Source organism: Bactrocera oleae, chromosome 4 (genome assembly GCF_042242935.1).
Source record: "Bactrocera oleae isolate idBacOlea1 chromosome 4, idBacOlea1, whole genome shotgun sequence".
Lineage (NCBI taxonomy): Eukaryota > Metazoa > Arthropoda > Insecta > Diptera > Tephritidae > Bactrocera > Bactrocera oleae.
The window spans coordinates 74,465,857-74,487,217 of record NC_091538.1 but is presented as its reverse complement, the minus strand read 5'-3'; positions in this window follow the sequence as shown (position 1 = coordinate 74,487,217).

Here is a 21,361-nt window from a genome sequence, read left to right as displayed (position 1 = left end):
TGTATGGCAGCTATATGCTATAGTCATCCGATCTATACAATTTCTTCGAGGATTGGATTAATGCCTAAAATAATAATACACGCCAAATTTGATGAAGGTACCTCGTCAAATTAAAGAGTTTTCCATACAAACACTTGATTCCGATTGTTCAGTTTGTATGGCAGCTATATGCTATAGTGGTCCGATATCGGCCGTTCCGACAAATGAGCAGCTTATTTGTTAGAAAAGGAAAGGTGCAAAATTTCAAAACGATAGCATAAAAACTGAGGGACTAGTTTGTATATATACAGACAGACGGGCAGACGGACAGACAAACTGACTAAATGAACTCAGCTTATCATGCTGATCATTTATGTATATATTTTATAGGGTCTCCGACGTTTCCTTCTGGGTGTTACAAACTTCGTGGCAAACCTAATATTCCCTGTTCGGGGTATAAAAACTCTAACAAAGATGGTAATTTAAATATTTTTATAAGAAGCAAAGGTGCTTGATACAAAATCCATTCCAGTCAGCATTCTGCGTGTGGCGATCGAAATTTTAGAAACTTTGCTAAAGGCGCATGAAGAATCGAATTACTGGCACCAGCTCATAAACCGTACTCCCACTCTTAAATATATTAGAAAGATGTAAAGGGCACTCGGGTCCCGCCAACACGCGCACATCTGTGTTTAAATACCACTAGAAAAGAAATAAAATTTCAATTATTCAAGGAAAACAGATGAGTCTACGAAAGTGGAAAGAAGATACCTAACACCTTACACGTATATGATCCAATTATTGTATGAGTGATGTGTCGAGCATCCAAAAGATTTGTTATTGCAGATGGTGTACGCCGCATGCGTAACAAAGGAACAAAAATACGTATGTTACCTATATTGCCACGTGATGCTTTTAGGTTCACTTACACACTTATTTATAGTATGTACACCCTGAACAATTAGTCGAATGTTTTTAGTGATGAACTGAACACCCGAGGTTATCAGATTGATTGTTGATCCTTTACGCAATATTTATGATGACCTTTAAATGCAAACGTATGACAATATAATATTGTTTTAATACGTTTAACTCAGTTAAAAAAATTTACTCCATTTAACCTTGAATTGGAACCTTTCTACTTTTTATGATCCCACCATTTATTGTTTATTTCTCACATTATCTAGATATGGATGTACTCTAATCATGAGCACTAAAAGAGAAAGACATTCGTAATTTGTTAATAATTGATAAGATATTTGTACAACTACACATTTTATACAATATACAAGTATGAAATTCAATCATAAAATAAAAACAAACTACATAAATATCGTTAAATTATATCGGAAAGGAAAAACGTTTATTCTTTTTGAGCGGCACGCCTGGCATTAATTTACTTCAAAGTAAATTTAGAAAAAAAAAGTATTTTCTCCTTCATTCATGGTCACGTTTCGAATAGGCAGGAAATCCTTGCACAAGCAAAAATCACATTGAAAACAAACAAAACTCATAGATATGCACACACATACAGAGTAGATGAAAGCACACGCTACCTTTAGATATATATGCTGGCAATTGCAGCTGCTTCCGGGTATTTGTTAACATCCGAAGTGATTGAAAAACACTAGCGAGCCTACTACTGGCTCATCCTAAGTAAACATCGTCGTTATCATCGTTACTTGATCGAAGCCACAGTCGTCGCGTTGCTTAATTTGTGCGCATGCGTACACACACGTCATATGTATACGCAAAACCAAATCAAATATCGTCTGTTTTGAATGACTAAACCAATCTGAAGGACATTTCTCGCTTTTTTAGACACCCCCTCAAGAGTTGGTGAAAAATCGGTAAAAATAACATTGGCATTTAACGAAATTAACGGGAGTCTCCTCAAGTGTTAATTATGCGGATCAGCTGCGAGTTAGTGTGCAAATGAAGTTCTACTTGTATAAACATACTCTGCAGAGAGTAACCAACTGACATCGAACAGCACGAGATAATTTTCAATGTGTGGAAAGTTATTTCAGAAGGGAGCATAACTGTGTTGGTCATAAGACGATTCATATAAATCAAATATAGAACATAGCGTCTAAACAAAATTAAAAATAAAACATATAAATTGGGGCGATAAGGCAACATCCATTTTCCCCAAGTTCGGCAAATTTTTCGAGTTGGAAAGAAGTCTTGTACCTTATGTTAATGGACAGCCTGGTCGTTGATAACTGGACAGTGTCCAAGGAACCATCCATGTCGGATCTTTCCTTGATATTCTTCAGCATTTGCAAGAAATCCAGTACTCCCCTGCAATATCGAAACCCTTGAAGAACGGTATGGTATAAATTTCACGAAAATATCAACAAAAAGATTTGAAAATAACAAATATAAGAATGAAGTCTTAAGATCTTAACCACCTCTTTTAATCAATCGACACCGTTAACTGTTCTCAAAAAGAGCAAGTCGACACTTTAGTGGAACGTTGATTTAAGAACCTAAGAACACTGGTGCGAAAAGCAAGACAAACAAGTAAAGAAGTTCTAAGTTCGGGTGTAGCTGAACATTTTATACTCTCGCAACTTCAAAGCAAGGATCAAAGCCCGGAAAAAAACTTCAGGTGTTGGCCAAATTTTATATTAAAGGAAGTATTGATCCGATTCAACCCATTTTTGACACAAAAACTATACTATTATCGAGCGTTTCATTTATTTATTTTATTACATAAATTTCAATTATATATCTTACACATTGATCGATATTTTCGGTAAAAAGTCAACTATAGGCTCTGGGGTCCACTCAGTACCTAGGCGCCTTAACAGTTTTGATTCAATTTAGATAATTTTTGGTCACGAGGTGGCATACTTTAAACACATTATTCACGAAAAGTTTTACCCCGATACAATCATTTTTGCTTGATTTGCATACTGGAAAGTGTAAGAATCAAATGGAATTTAAAATGGTGTTATATGGGAAATAGGCGTGGTTGTTATCCGATTTCGCCCATTTTCGCACTATAACATAGAAATATGAGAGGAATGTTATGAACAGAGATCGGTTACGCAGATCCCAAGATATGGGTTTTCACATAAAAGTGGGCAGTGCCACGCCCAGTATCTAATTTTGAACGCGGTTCCTATAAAGTCATCTCATACCACCCAGAAATAATATTTAACGTCTCTGGCGCGTTTAATGCTTGAATTATCGCGCTTTAGTAGTTTTTAACAGTACCGTTATATTGGGAGTGGGCGGGGTTGTCACTCGATTTCCGCCATTTTCACACCGTCGATAGAGATGCTAAACACATTTGTGCTCAGTGAATTTTATTATTATAGCTTTAGCGGTTTAGAAGATATGCACATTAAATATATTAGGGGACGAGACCACGCCCGCTTTTTCAAAAAAATTTAAACCGCAGATGCCCCTTCCTAATGTGATCCTGTGTACCAAATAACAGTCTTGAATCTTATTGTGGAGCTTAGTTATGGCAATTTATTTGTGAATGTATTAATGACGTTTTGTGGGCGTGGCAGTAATCCGATTACGCCCATCTGCAATACCGACCATCTTACGGTACCAAGAAATATTTGAACCAAGTTTCATAAAGATATCTCAATTTTTACTCAAGTTACAGCTTGCACGGACGAACGGACGGACGGACAGACAAGCACCCGGATCTGAACTCGTCTCTTCACCCTGATCATTTATATATACCGTTAGGTGAACAAAATTATTATACTCTGTAGCAACATGTAGCGAGAGTATAAAAAGATTAATACGCTAGAAACAGTTTCTTGGCATTTATAGCGGCGGGCCAGGATGGAACTATTCCCATAATGATGCAGAAGCTAAAGGAACCGATGAGTCCAAGGCTTGAAAAGATATATAAGGTTAGATGCTAGAACAATGTTACATATCAAGATCCTGGAAAAGAGTCAAAGTGGTGTTCTTCCCAAAACCGGGTAGAAGAGCACACGATAACGCAAACGTTTTTTGACCAATAAACCTCACCACCTTCATGCTGAAGGTTTTAGAAAGGCTAATAAATATACACTTAAGAGCAATCCTAGGAAATAGTTTATCTAATGCACAACATGCTTATATAAAGGATCGATCAACCGAAACTGTCCTACACGAAGTGATTAACGTATTTGAAAAGTCACAAACAGTACGCAATGGCTGCCTTTTTTGACATAGAACAAGATTTCACAATTTAGAAATAAACACGATTATTGATTCTCTGTCACATGGCGGCATTGACGATATGGTTTGCAGGTGGACAAGATCGATGCTTATGAACAGAATGATTAACATATAGCATCAAATGGCTCAGCGACTCACACAAGCTACGTAAGCAGAGGCACTTCTCAAGAAGGTGGAAAGGACGCTTTTATGTGTGGTGGCGCTAAATAGGAGGAGGAGTAGAATATACAGACGACATAGTGTTGCTGGTATCAGGGATAATCAGTGAGATTATGGAAAGCATATTTTAAGCGGAAGTACTAGGTATAGATAAGGCCTATAAAGTTCTATTTAATAACTACGGAATGATACAAAAAGCAACCATACACACAGATAGCCAGGCGGAATTGCTGGCTTTAAGCTCACTGGCAAGTCAACTTGACTTGTTCATTATTTGGGTTCGCGGTCACAGGAACATTTTCGGCAACGAAAAAGCAAACGAGTTGGCAAAGCTAAGAACCTCTTTAGACGAATCCGAGGCGGAGAGCCTTATATGCATTTTGAACAAATAGCTCAGAGCAGATGGAAATCAAGAATAAGCTGCAAGATAACAAAGAAGATGTGGATATATTTACATTATTTGGCACAGATTATTTAGCAAGCACAGAAAGTAAGCAACGCTGCAATATCTAAACAAAATATTAAGATCGGACTGCTATATAATATAGCTGCCATATAACGGGATCAAATAAGTTTTGCACATAGACCTTAATGCAACAAAAACTTATAAATGCACGTGCATATATTAGGAGATTAATTTTAGTATACCCCATACTATTTGAGATTCACCTTTTTGTATTTATGAAATTAAACTGAAAATTCTTCAGTTCACCCTCTATCAGTTCCAAAAATTAAATTTTATATGTTTGTGAATACGTTTGAACGTTGTAAATGCCAAATAATGATAACTTTTGTCCATAAATGTGCAAATATGGTAAAATTCAATTGAAATTACGACGTCAAATGGAAACCCGACTCTGAACTCAGCGACGCTTCTTATTATATAGATTATGGAGATAATGCTGAATACTAAAGTCAGATCTGCTATAGAAAAGTCTCGAAAGTCATGTCAGTTGTAAACCTAATTAAGTTGATGTAGGATATAAGAGATGGGCGTGGTGAATTTCTTGACCCTTAAAACCAAATTCTAATGAATTTTTGACGTGACCTTGATGTATGTTATAAATATTCTTTTTAAAAATTCGATAAAACCCTATCCACTTCAGGGCTTAGAATCCATTCTAAACGGCTATGTTTAGACAACGTCTAGCGTCACAATTTTAGCATCGAGACTTTTAAAATCAGCAGGGCTAAGTAATATGTGAAATGCTGTATATCTTCCAACAATAAATTTCTGAATTAATCCATCTTATTTCTGAAAATGTCGATATCACGACCTCACCATGTATTAAAGTCCTTATCTACATGACCTTCTTCCAATAAGATATTCTAAATTTGATTTTTTTGATTTATTTAGATTTATAGCAAGACGTAATCGAGTTATCGATAGCTTATTTTAAACTTTACAAAATCTTTTTTAATACTTACATCAAATATTTGTGATCTTACCGTTCTTCGTCCAAAGGCGATAACCTAGAAACACCTTTACTAAAGTGTTTAATGAATGCGTGCGTATTTAGTATTCATATATTATATATACTCCCTCCTTATAAATAAATATCAAATACTAAATATTATTTTTGGAAATGATGAAAACTGGATATGGTCTGCAAGAAATTTTTACATAAATAACACTGACAATTGTTTATTGATTTATTGTCCCCCAAGGTGCCAATAAAGTATTCAATGCATAATTTTAAGTATTATTGAGAAGAAATGAAATGAAACAGATGTGACTTTCTCTCAAAAATATTTTGAACATGCGTCGACTATTAAATATCTTAGAAAATTTCTTGACCATACTCTAATAATGGAAATCACTAACATATGAGAGGCAATGTAAGCGCATTGCCAGCGATTTCAATTATTTCCCCTTTGTTATTTTTAGTTTCACAAAGTACTAATGTAGGAACAATTTAGTCCAGATACAGGGGATGAATAGCAGATGTGCACGCATAAGGGGCTGATGCAGAACCGAACTTTCAAGATATTGAATATCAATAATACTTGGGAGTAGGATTTTTATTATGCCCTGTATAATGAACAAAATCTTTGTACGGATGGTGAACCTTGACGATTTCACCCATTTTCACACTGTGCGAGTAGGTGATAAAATGACTTGTTCTTAGAAATTGTATTGGTATACATTCGTCGTTGGTTTGTGAAAAAGGTACTTTCTAAAACGAACAATGTTATTATAAAATTGTTGTGGAATACATTTGTCTTGTTTTTTGGCACTTCTCATTCTCAAATTTACCCGAATACAGTCCGCTTAATAGACCGCGAACTACTTGTACTTTCCGGCAGAATAAGGGTTCGATCCCAGTTCATATAATCCATCAGATCTAGGAGGTGATTAAAAGTGTATGTATCTATTAGTGAACCGTGCGCCACAAAGAAAGGAAACATTGGACCAACATCTAACAATGGTGTAAGTACACATACTAAAATTTACATATGTATGTATGTATATGTCTATGTATTTACATGTATTCCGTCTTGTGCGATGTTAATATGATTACACACTTGAAATATATGTAAAAATATTAAGTCGCAATAATGCAACACATCAGACATCGATTATGTTTACCATAAGTTTAGCGAAGCGCGAGAAACACATTCTTCACAGAACGTGAATTTTCGAAATAAAGTTGAAAGATTCGTAAACCTTATTCAAGCGTAAGTCTTTCCATAATAAAATGCCAAACAATACTCAAAAAAATTACATGACAACTTGACACAACTCATACGTGATCTGTCAAGAAAAGGCTATTGAAAAAAGTACCTCTACTTGGATCACCCGTTAAATATGTATATGCGCCGAATCAATCGTTCCATCCATATGATTGTCTTTATTACTGTCTTTTATTGTACCGTTAATGAATCAACAAAAAAAGTATAAACAAAAGTTGGAGCGGCCTTCCAGAAAGCAAACGAATTCGCCAAACAAACACCAAGATATTTTGAGCTTTTGACCGATATATCGATGAAGGAGCTTCGTTTGAACCACTGAAGAAACAGCTTTGGTAATAATCATATAATTAGAGAAAACTTAATAGCGGACGAGTAATTATTCAAATTGCCATAAAAGAAATCTGTAAAGATTCTTATATAGTCTTGGACATTTTTATACAAGTATATACACCTATGTACATGTTTGATATCGTGCCACTTAATTTAAGTTAGTAAACCACCTCTTATTTAAATAAGCTGACAAATAAGCAGGCAAAACGTATCCTCAAATTGATCCATTTTGAGGAACTCACAATTGACATCCTGCCAAGGATCAAATACAAATAAACGCACTATGAAATTGAAAACTCATCAGTGGTGAACATGAACACGTTAACAAGGTGGAAGGGATAAAAGTATTGCCATCCAAGCGAAAATACAAAGGAAGGCTCGCACTGAGCAGCAAAACTGAATGCAAAAAACATAAAAAAACAAGCAAAGCAACCATGTGACAACAGCAGCTGATGCTAGTAAACAACAAAAATAAGGAAGAGGATGTCCTGCTCAGCGGGCAGAATAGGAAAAGAGTCAATAGTCAATGAACATAACAGATAACATAAGTAATAACAACAGATCAAATACATATGTACATCGGAGTAAATTAAGACGCCAAGGATATACACAAATACATATGTATATAGAACGGAATTAATCAATAAATATGCTAAGGAAAATTGTGTATAGCAAATTCGTATGAATGCATTAAGGATGGAATAATGTGCCGTTTGTCCAATTAAGTCCCATCCTCTTTCTGCCTCTGTGAGTAATCCGGAAGTGAGTTTCCAGTAAAAAATATAATGCATATGCGAAAGAAGTAAGAAGCCGTGGCATCATGTCTGCCAGTTGTTTGAAGACAATACGAAGAAAGCGGCATTTGTGCACTAAAATTTGTTTTATTTAATGAGTGTGGATTATACCGATATTATTATAGAGCAATGCCGCAAACAATGTGAGCTGAAAGTAAGAAGGTAACACCTTCATTGTTTTATTCGTAAGCATGTATGTCTGTATATGGCTATCAAATATTGTCGTTTCAATATCTATACTCACAAATTACGTACAATAATTATGTATATTTTTAATTAATTGCAATTTTCAATAAAAAGATAGTGCAAATACGCTAAATGTATATACATGTATAAAATCCAATATCCAGCTTTGCCATATTCGAGGTACACACTGTTATGTGTAATAAAAATAATTAATGGAGCAATTTTAATGGTATGTTTGTGTAGTTGCTATGCCCTTCCTCATTCTTTTGTTGCCCCGCACGTCGCCTGTCGTGAGTGTGTTACTTAAAGATCCGATAATGTTTTTTGTATTACACGAACGAAGCAGCATGTAGCAAAGTACAACTTCTTGTATGTATATATTAGTTTGTAGCACATGTGAGACTCACTCAAATTGCTCTCGCTTCCGGTTTCATTTATTAGACAATGTCTATATGGTATATACTTGTATTATCGCAGCATGGTTATCCGGAAGTGTTTAGCCCTATAGCCTTTTTAGTTTTCGAAGGTTTCGCCTTGTTATTATTTTTGTTTGTGTGACTTTCATTTATTTGTGCAAATACCTGCATATTTGAGAATCGGTTTTGCATTAACGTTTGAATTGTTAGTTCTTCGAGTTTTGGGAGATTACACGTTTGCATTAATTCTCTTATATTTGCAACAATCTGTTTCTTAGATTGATATAGTTAATTAATGGCCCTAAAAAAATCATATTCGATTCGGTAGATTAAATTGAGAAATTTATTAGCATATGTTGGATTGATGCGCCATCTACTACAGCAAGAGATCTTAATTATTAATTTATTATACATATTTCGACAAATTATGCCTTTAAATAACACCAAGCGCAAATAGTTTTTGAGTTTATAGCCTCCTAAGTGTAGCCGCTCAGTTCTATCAGCTCCATCAGTTAATATAATATTTAAACACGTTTTTTTCTCTTAAATACATAAATTTGCTTGAGTGATTACTGGAAGATCAATGATCCGAATACTATAAAATTTATTATACATGTTCTTTATATAAATATACGAGTATACTTCTCCATACAATAATCTACCAGTTTTTTCATCTGATCAAAAATCCAATTTTAGCAGAACAAAAACCGCAAATATATTGTTTTTCATTGTACAGACAATGTTATTTAGTAGATAATTTTATTGTAGGTTTCGTCCACGGAGAAGGCTGCAATCACTGCAGCAATAGAGGACGTTTTTATTTATTTTCAATTTCACTCCGAAATATCTTAAAAGTCTATCTGATTAACAGACAACAGTAATAATACTCATCATATTAGTACTGGAGGACTGGAAGGTATGCACAGATATCAGTCATTATAACGCTTTTATTGGCTTCACCTGTATGTTTGTGTGTATGTATGGATGTATGTTTGTATGTATGTAAGTTAGTAACTTTTTCTGTGAAAGCGATATATAAATTGAGATAGGGTGGGATGGTTTGTGCCATATTTTTCGGTTAATATTTCTGTCAGTTTATATAATGAATTATTTCACACTTTTTAGTTTGAAGTCCTTAAAAAGCGTGCTTATTAGTTTTTTTTTAAACTATATTTATTTTTAGTATAAAATCATATTATTAAAATATTTATTTCATTGAGATATCTAGCACTTTGACCGTAAGTGCGGTATTTGGGCAATCAGGGAAGGAAAGCACAGCAATATAACTACAGTGATCGTTGTCAGCAAGTAAAAACAGACACGTAAAAGATTATTTCATTTACATTCTCTGGCGAAATGTTCTATATTTACCCAATCTTAGCTCTCCGAATATCTCTTAAACTGGAGTCAAGTTACCATGGTGAAAAGCGTCAAACATTTTACGTTTAAAATTAGCTCTCTATCAACTTTATCACCTCCTTTTTTTAAAAGGTCTCCTTTGGGGAAGAATAAAAATCCATATAACAATATGAACAAAGAGAAACGTAAAGCAGCGGTATATAAGAACACCAATAACGATTTTAACAGAAAAATTCATTCATAAAAGCTCAATAAATGCGATGATGACGCAAATGAGGGAGAAGTAAGCGGGAAGCTTACCGAATAATGAATGAAGGAGTCAAAAATGAGTAGGAGACTTGGTTTATTTCACTCTATATACATATATTGCTTGTACATTCACGAAGTATACAAACACAGTCATACAACAGCTTATGTACTGTTCTCTTAGCCGAATGTCAAACTTCCCGTTTACAGGTAAACCCATAGAGTTCTTACGTAAAACGAATTGAATGAAACAGACACACACAGCAGCCAACAGTAACGTCTACGTAGGCGAAACGAACAGTTCAAGGAGAGAATCAATGAAATGTATAAATTACGATGCTGTGTTGGCTTCGTGCGAGCTGAATGGCTACCCCGAGGGCATCTCACTAATACGAAATTTGCACACGAATGGGCACGTTCAACTCCAACTCCCGTCAATTTGGTCCACTTGTCGGCATAATTCACTTGTATATGAGTATGAATTTTTGCGCAGCGCCCACGTGCGTCAACAAAGAGAGCCCAAAAACGTGCGGAGTGCCAAATATTTGTTGTGTATGCTGGACGTATATGTGTAAATGCGTATGTGTGAGCACAAAAAATAAATACGTTGAGCGAAAAGCCGTTAATGTACATTGTAGACCAAATGATAAAATTAGTTAAACAGAAAGTATATAAGCAAAACCAAACGAACCGTCGTGCATATGTACGAACAACTGTATTCTGCAAGTACAGCAAGTTTTTCGAATATTGAATGAAACAACAGAACACTTGGGTAGGTTCGTATATCCTAATGCATGAATGGAAATCTCCCCTAGCATGGCGAATGTAGACACTAATTTAGAGTAGCAAAAACTGGAGTCTGCGTATATTCTAAGGCGCAGTTATACGATTGGCATAGATTCGAAGTTTTGAAAAAACAAATAAATATTGTCAGTGACGTAGTTCAATTGCCGAATAGCAAACGAAAAGTGTCTGGCGAAATAAAAATGTTTTGATATGTGACATGCCAATTTTTTTTTGATATTTTACAATTGTATTGAGGTGTAAGATTGTTTGGAACGATATTGCATGCTAAGCCTGAAGTGTTTGAACAGTTCTGAGGAATGAACGGAAATAAAGTTATGTCTGAAAAATTTACACTTTAGATAAATTTAAAATATCACCATATTGTCCGGGTGGAAGGGTCTAATCTATCTGATTATTGTGCATTCTTCCTCATTGGTCTTTATCGATTCTTATCCGCCGAAACACTATTTAATTCAATACATTAAAATTTTAAAACACTTGAAGGCCAAAAGAATTTAATTTTAAAGTATGTGGGGTAAACCTAATAACATTTTGCAATGCGACATTTTATGCAATATTTCCTCTTCCGAAAGTTCATAATAGGAAATCATGTCGCACATCCTCAAGTTGAAGTATTTAGCCTGAAAGTATGCTAAATGAAGTTATATATCTCAACTTATGGCACTGAGTAAGCGAGTGCATTATATTATATGTATTTGTGTAGAATTCACATGCATATATCGTGACTAGAGACTGCCAACAACCCAACAAACCATTTACTTCAGTTATGTAAGCCAGTATTGTAAATAAATCCAACAAATAGAAATAAAGTACAAGAAATTGTATGAATTCTAAGGATTGTTAACTAAATTTTTACCATTTCATTAAAAAAGTCGGGCCGAAAACAGAAAAAAAGAAAACACTTTTATTATGGAGATTACTGGTAATTTTAAAATTGTGTATTTGAAATCTATTGCATCAGAGCAAACAAAATACCTGCATGTGTTGTTGTGAATGAAGAAATAATAATTACTAGAGCTAAATATTAGGGACACAATTCTTCAAGGCATATATTCCAAATGATACCAAAATCAGTTAAATCACATTGTGCCGTTTCACATTGGGATTCAAAAGAGTCTGATGTTTTTCAAATTTTCTTTTGATGTCGCTCTGGGCATTCACACGGCCAAAAAGAGTCCAGCAACTCGAGTCTAGTTTTTCTGCATTCCTTTTCACAAAATTTTCGTAAATATTTGTGCGGTTCGACTGCGCAACACTGCGTGCTGCGTATTTCATTTGTATGTTGAGATGATGGTCACACATTTTGCTTGCAATGAATTACCATGAATATGGTAGAACAATATGCATAATACAAGTACCTACCCGCTAAATAGTTTCAAAGAAATACTAAAGACGGGAATTTCCTAATCCACAAGAATGTATTGAATATCCGCTACTAATATTTTCAAGGCCAAATTTATAATAGGAATTTCCTAATCTTTAAGTATTAAAAACTCATAATTTCTTTACTCAGTATTAAAAATTCATAATTTCTTTACTCCATAATCTATATCTTAATTTTCTCCTTATTTACAATTTGTCATAATATTTCTATTATTCTATGCATACGTATTTGCATATTACATACAAAAATAGATAACAGAACTCAAATTTGCGATCGAATTCATTTGAAACCGAGCGCTCTTGCAACCATTCAAAGAATTTGAAAGTGAAAAGGAATGCTGAAAAGGGTAGCAGCGAGCTGTTGCGAACAAGAACACAAAGCGTGCCACCCGAACACGAGTGGCACGGTCCCTTCGTCTTTCCTCGTCGTCCCCTCGCCCACAATAAACTGGTATGAGACTCTTTTGAGTCCCTGTGTGAAACGGCACATTGTACTAGATATGCAGGCCCAATAGCATTAGTAGTTGCATAGAATAACACACGTATGTATGTATGTACATATGTACATATACTTGTATGAATATTTTACTAATTTCACATTGGAGTGCGTGACGTCAAAGCACTCTCGGAAAATTACACAACGGGAGAGAGCCAATTGCAACGGAAATACACACATACATATAAACATACGTACACACATATGTACACATGTATGATGTACAAGTAAATTTTTGCTTTATTATATTGATAAGAGGGAGTGTTCAAATATGCGGGTCCTGCTAAGGACTCTTTAGTAATGATTCTAAGTGTTGCCCTAGCGAAAATTCGTTACGTAACATAATTAATTTGTAATGCATTAACATTTAAAATTATGAACATAAATATGTCAGATATTCTCTGGTCAGAGAATGTTAATGAATAGAGAAGGCGTAAATGTTAAATGAAATCTTTTTGAGTATTAATTTGCAGTTTCACATGAGGGAACATCGAAAAATATTACTTCTTAAAAGGAGAAATACACACAACGAATGTTCTTAAATGAATTATTGATGCGCATACCTATTTAGATTTGCGTTTTCAATTTCAATGATATGACAAAATTTGTATTTATGAATGTATATAGATACATTTTTGTTCACACACGTCCCAAAGAACATCTGCGCATACATTTTGCTTGGTTCCCTCATAGAGTGGTGTAACTCGTTGCGTTCCCTTTTAGGGTGGTGAAATTTCATTTTCGAACTTGAGCGTTTTCGATGTTCCCTCATAATAATTTACATTTTAGTACAGCTAACATTTGCTCCTTCTCTATTCATTAACATTCTCTGTTTTCGTCTTCTCTATTCATTAATAATCTCTGCCTAATCAGTTCCTAATACAATCCAATTGGAATTGTACAATCCGTGCAACCATGTAGATAACAGTGCTGCCTCTTTATTCCATTTTCGCCTTTCCATTTTGACAGCTTTCCTAAGTACAATGGCATGCAATGGTATAAGCGCTCCGCTCCTATCTTTCTCACTTGGTGTCAATCTCTCGTATTATATCGTTTGCTGTCGCATCGGTATCGATATCGGTCTGTGTACAAAATAATATGACGGGAAAAATATTTTGTTCTAGTTGAAATACAACCACTGAAGGAATAATTAAAATTTCAAATTACATATAATAAATTAAGTATGTGTACGTAAAGATCTTAATCTCAAAACTTTGACGTCGTACAAAAAGCTAGGGTTCACAAGCACTCTATAGTATATTATCGTCTATATGTATATCACATTTTTACGTACATATGTGTTGGTGGATATTAAAGTGTTATATATGTAGATTGTGAGAGTGTCAAAGAGAAAAAAGTGCGGTGTCAAAAATAATAAATTTGTAGTGGGAAATTGCATAGAAATGTGTATTCAAAGTATGTAAATAATTCAAGAAATACAGTAATTGGAAAAATGTAAAAACAGCACAAACTGTGCAACCGAGGGCAGCTACAATACAGCGGCCCATGTACATATAAAAAAAAAGAAGTAAACCGTGAAACTCGTATAAATATATGAATAACGAAAAATTACGTAGACAGGAGGAGAGAAGATTCATGCATACCTGTATTTGTATGTACATATGTACATATGTATGTAAGAGTGAGCCAGTCAGGCAAGTAGGCAGACCGATGGAGATACCGATGCGCTAAGTACACCCGTGGGTACTGAGTGCTTGGAGTTTGTGACAAGAAGCGGTCGGTTTGGAAACTGCTCAATCTGTAAAGTATCCGTAATGGTAACGGTGACCGTGCGTTCCCCATATCGTTCGTCACATATGTACGTCAGATTTTTCCCTTCCAAACTGCGCCAACACCGCATTCATTCTCAACCATATTCTCCATCTCCTCATTATCTGCCGTTCTTGCCACCTCCGCTCCAAACTACTCAAGCTTGTGTCGTAAATGTCGACAGCAATAACACAGTGACGATAATCGCCCAAAGTCATCGCCGAAGTCGTCGCTCTAATTTTGCTTATGTTGTTGTTGCTACCTCATATTAAAGTGATTACAATTGTTATTTTTTGCTGTTTTCCTTGGTTGTCGTCGTCTTCATCATCTATGTATATGTACATAATATGTATACTCCTTATGTACAATTAGATATATTCACAACATCATCGTCGCCTCCGCCCGTTCGCATAGCCTTACACGTATGTATATGTACATATATATGTATTGGCCGTCTCGTCGGTGTCTGTTTACCGAATGGAGCACCATACTAGTACGCCAGCAGAGCGGTCTGTTGGAGTCTCCTCAGTTGGTTTTTGACGACTGAATTGTAAGCGTGTACCACTCTCGTTGGCAGCGACGTGACCTCCTCTATCTGCATGGGCACAAATACAAAACGCAAAAATAAAAAAAATATATATACATATAAATCCGTATATAAATGATACAGCTTATAGGTATAAACACATGTACATATGTACATACATATATACTCTGTGTAGTATCGTTAAACAAAGCAAAATGGTATTATTGTGCCAATTGTTTTCATAACATGCAACTTGTGGAAAGCTAATTCGCTTTCAATTTCCCAGAACCAAACCGGTGACCTGCCGAAATAGAGTGAAAAGTGCACATACTTACCTTTACTCCAGCCAAAGGTGTTAAAGAGCAAAATTTATTTTAAAAAAATACGTTTGTATACATATATAAGACGTACTTATATATTCGCAGCCGTAAAACATAGATTCTGGAAAAACCATTTGAAATGTACGAAATATATTGCTATATGTATCTCCGTGTCAATGTGTGTAAAAAGCTCAGACTTAAGCTTCAAAAGTGAAATGGTGCTATGAATTGGGAAAGCATACGTTGATTATTAATAAGCTTAGAATGTTTTTAACTCCTCCCTACCACCAGGTTCCTAGGCCATTGAAGTTGTATAAAGATTTTGTGAATGAACTTCTAAAACGTACATACATAGGTTTAACTGGATACATAATTGCTGCAGTACTTTGTTGCAGTCACCGCCATCGTCATCACTGCTGCTCTCGCCAACGTATCACTGTTTCGTTAATTTCAATGCAATGTTGTTGCCTTTATTATGATTGGACCACACGTTCAATTCCTTAATTGTACTATTGTGGGGTTATCACATTCATATGTATGTATGTATTTACATATATATTTAACTTTGAATGCAAGACGCTTAATTATCAATCATTTAATTGAGCTGATGACAAGAGCGGAAGAAACGAAAATGTCTATCATCTCAGTTAATGTTATTATTACAGTGCTTTGTTGCATTTATTATTGTAATGGAATTTGTTAGTTTGCTTACTAACGTTTCCTCAATCCGTTTGTTGTTGCGGTTGATTTACAATATATACATACATATGTATGTATTTATTGTATATATCTGTTCTTATGTATATATAATTAGGTATCTGCTTTTGAAAGCAGCTTTTTGCTTTCCAACTGCAAACAAAGGATATCACTGGCATATTTTTTATTTCATCAAAACGTTCGCCTTCAAATGAAATCACTTTCGCAGCTGAAATATACTTGTACCATTTTATTTCATTATAAAGAATCTTTGCTTATCGAAAATGTTAAAAACAAGTCTTTCTAATATAGTTTGATTATTGTTTAAGACTTCAGTGGAATTTTCACAGATTTTCGCAACATGATCGAGTGTTCTTCTTGAAAATTTCCGTTCAGTTCTTGGCCTACACTGTTCTTTGATAACTCTTTTGCTACTCGAACTTACAATCATTTGTGCGACGGTTATTTAAAAGCATTTACGAGCTGGGCTTTTAAGCACGAATATAGTGAAGAGCAGGTTTAGGGAGCCTTACGTCCAAACAAAGTAAAAACCGATGTGATTTGGTTTCAATGTACTTATACATATGGAAGAAAATGCGACAGCTTGAAGGCAAACCACTTCCGAGCAAGAAAGTCTTACGTCTAAAAGAGAAAAATGAATAATTATTGTAAGAATAGTCTTTTGGAATTGGGAATGAGTTGAAAATAGAAATGAGCGAAATCGAGCGCTGGTTGATCCTAATGTGATATCTGTGATCGCCACATGTGTATATACCATATAATTTGGACACCTAATCAGTATGCGAATCACCGACATAGAAAATATCATAATGTATCTGTGTGGCACAAGATACATAATATATGTATAATAAAATGTAATAAGAAATAAACAGCACAAAACTCAAAGAAGCAAAGGGAAAGGCTAAAACTAAAATGAGTAAACAAGGGAAAAGTTCGGGCGAGGCCGTCGTACTGGCCGATTATTTGAGATAAAATTAACAAGATGGTCAGAAATCAGTATATTCGGTGTATGAGACCGAGAGGGATATACTAACCGATTTTGTCCATTTACGCAATTTGATTACATTTTACATATACCTCTTTACTACGTTCTATACTTCTGTGGTAAAATAAGATGTGAACCCAAGCGGAAGGACGAAAATAACCCAACAAATCACTACTACCGCAAATCCAATACATTGAAGGAATTATTATGGAAACAACACTATACACACGTTGCAACAGAAGCCCTATAAAAGGGATGAACGATCACCCGCATGCAAGAGTTTCGGTTAGTTTTATCAGTTTGTCAAGGCTCTCGGGTAATTAATGTCTAATTTAAATGCTACCAGTATGGAGTTTTCTACTTAGCTAAATTGGGTCAAATAGATTGTCAGATATGAAATGTAAATGTAATGTAAAAATATACATGTTGCAATGCTAATCTTCTCACAGTGCAAAGGAATACTAACAAGAGTAGGCAGGCATCGCGAAATATATACTGTGAACCTGATTTGTCTTTAAAGTGAGTTATCTTCTAAACTATTAAAACTTTTGAGTTGTATCAAACTGGGAAAAAAACTGTTTTAATAATTTTCATAATGAAATTGAAATTTATCCATAAAAATCCTGTTTCCTCCAAAAAATCCAAAATAACTCCATTTTCAAAGCCCAAAAAAATACTTGTATAGTTTGCATAAATTGACATTTTAACACTCTTTAAGAAAAGTTAATACTTTTTATGTGCACCTTTGATCTCTATCATGGTTTGCAGTATGTTATTCATAGAATGCACCAAATTTTGTGTAAGTTCAGGTGGTATATTTGCCCATAATTCCTGAAGAGCAGCCCTAACCTCATTTTTGCTATTGACTTTGCCCTCTAGTAACTTCGTCTCCACATGGGCCCACAGGTGATTATTGGGTCTGAACTCTGGCGAGAATGTCTCAGAACTTTTTTCAAGTTGTATAACAATCATTCCTTAACCACTAAAGCAGAATGCTTCCGGTCATTATCCTCAATAAAGCAGTAGCCACCATTTAAATTGAGTTTATCTGTTGGTGGAGACAAATTATTTTCAATATTGCCTCGAAGTCCATAATTCCTTCGATGAAAACAAGGTTACCGACGTCATTTGCTCCCACTGCACCTCTTTGGCTTCCATTGCACCACATACCACACAACGCAGCCTCCACCATGATTGACAGTGTTATTCAAATTTGTATCATTCAGCGCTTAGACTGTCTTACGCCATACAAATCGAGGGCCGTCAGATCCAAATAAATTAAATTTGGACTCATCTGTAAAAATTATAGAATCCCAAAATTCGTTATCGCTGTGGATATACTCTTTGGAATATAGTAAACGTTTCGTAGTGTATCTCTTTGATAATTGTGGCTTGTTTCGTGGTTTATACGTTCTAATATCAGGTGAAAGTAAGAAGTTCCGAACAATTTGAGGGAGCGTTTTTGCAACGCCAGCTTCCTCCAACTCCTTGGCGTTAGCGACAGCGAATATTTTGGGATGTTCCGTGATATTCCGTTCTTCCAACTCCACAAGTCTTTTTGAATTTAAGAATAATTACTGAACAATAGTATTTTTTAAATATTGCTTATTTCGTGAGTACTTTTGTTCTCTCAATTTTTTTAAAAGACGAAAAATACATAAGATTTTCCTATTTTTACTTTTGATTGCAGCTTAAAAGCTGAGATAGTTTAAGCGAAAAGTCCCTTTAAATTCAAAACATTTCTCTGTACAATTATTATTTTTGGTTCACTGTATGTATGTATGTATTTTACATACATATATTCGTATAATCACTCTGATCATTCTTATACATTATGAGTTGTTACGAATGGTCGGTCGGTGAATAAAACAATGAATAAAACCACCTCTGTACAACATGTAGTGATAGCTTTAAACCAAGCGATAACATTATTATACATGTTATCAAAAGAGAGAATGAAATTGTTGTTCTATGGCGATAACAGGCTCAGCTAAGTAGTGCACCCAAATCAACTGAGTTCTCTCAATCTGCTACGGACGATAGAGAGCGCTGTGCGCTGGTTCAGTTATTTCTAGTAATATGGAGGAAGGTGGTGGGGAAGGCAGTTTGCTTTATCAAATAAAAACAGATCGGATATGAAAATAGAATAAAATAAAACAAATACAGTGGCATGTATGTATACTTGTAGATCTTCTCTTTGTATTAAGCAATTGCGACTGATTGCTGTGAATTTAAATGTAAACAAGTAAGGAAGGGCTAAGTTCAGGTGTAACCGAACATTTCATACTCTTGCAAGTTGCAAGGCGAAAGGGTTCAACTACATTGTTCGACGAAATCGTGAATGGATTACAATCAAATTTGGTATCATATTAACTTATTTTGAAGTTCCTGCACTCCCTTAGTTTTATTACTATATTTTACTTCCCATCAGCGCAAATTATATTATACTAAAAGCATAGGGGGCTGAAAAATGGAAGGGCTGATTGCAATAATTTTTGACATTGCTCAGTTATATTTGGGAACTTATTTTTAAGCAATTTTATAAATATATATACATATAAAAACATGTATATGGAGTAAATTCAGCCGGCATTTCGAAATTGTGAATATCAGTTATATGGGGCTAAGGCAAGTTTTCACCCGATTTCATCCATTTTATCACAAAGATACACTGTAATTAGAAAAACACGCTCTCTCAATTTCAATAAAGTACCTAGAACATTGGTCTTTGTGGTATAAAGTCAAGAATATATTATATGTACATATATACTAATAAGAATATATTATTACCAAAAAAACATTTTCCCCGAATTTCTATAATATATCCCACAGATTGACCGATATTTTCGGCATAAAGTCGGTATACGCACTGGGGTCCACATATTTGGCGTCCGGGTTCTTGAAAATTTTTAGATTTAAGATGAAAAACCTTGAGGGCACCATTTGTGCAAAGTTTTATTACAATATTAATACATTATTTACATTAGATACACTAAGTGGTTCTTAATTTGTGTACTAAAAAGTGAAAGAATCAGGTGGAATTTAAAATTGGGTTGTACGGGAAGTGAGCGTGGTGTCGAATATTTTCACACTGTAATTTAGGAATGTCAGGATAATATTACATACCGAATTTGGTTGAAATTTGTCTAGTAGGTCCCGAAATATGGATTTTCTCCTAAATATGGGCGGTGGTACGCCCTTCGTCCAAATTTGACACTGGCTCCTATAAAGCACTCTCGTACCATATCGGGTAGTTTTTAACAAAACCCTTATGTGGGGGAGGGCGGGGTTATAATCCGATTTCAGGTACGAGCTCATAAAGGATTTGTCCTAAGCGAATTTGGTTATTGTAGTTTAAGTGGCTTGGAATATATGTACATTAAACCGAGTAGAGGCCGGGGCCACGCCCATTTAAAAAAACTTTTTGCCCACAATTTTTAGCTACTGCATCTATCTATAGCAAATTACAAGTTTGTATCTTTATTTTGTGCTTAGTCTTAGCATTTTATAGATTTTCGATTAATGGCGTTTTGTTTGGCATTTCTTTTTTGCGAAGGAACACGTGTACAAAGTTTCATTAGGTTATCTCAATTGTGGCAGGGACAGACGGACGGATAGACACTCACCCTGATTTCAACTCATCTCGTCATCGTGATCATTATATTCTCGCAACCTGTTGCTACAGAGTATAATAGTTTTGTTCACCTAACGTTGGTTTGTATCACCTAAAACTAATTGAGTTAGATATAGGGATATATATATATAAATGATCAGGTGGTAATAGGTTTAATGTGCATATCTCCTAAACTGCTAAAGCTATAATAACAAAGTTCACTGAGAACAAATGTTTTTAGCATCTCTATCGGCGGTGTGTAAATAGGTGAAATCGGGTAGCAACCCCGCCCACTCCCCATATAACGGTACTGTTAAAAACTACTAAAACCGCGATATATCAAGCACTAAACACGCCAGAGTCATTAAATTTTGATCATTTAAA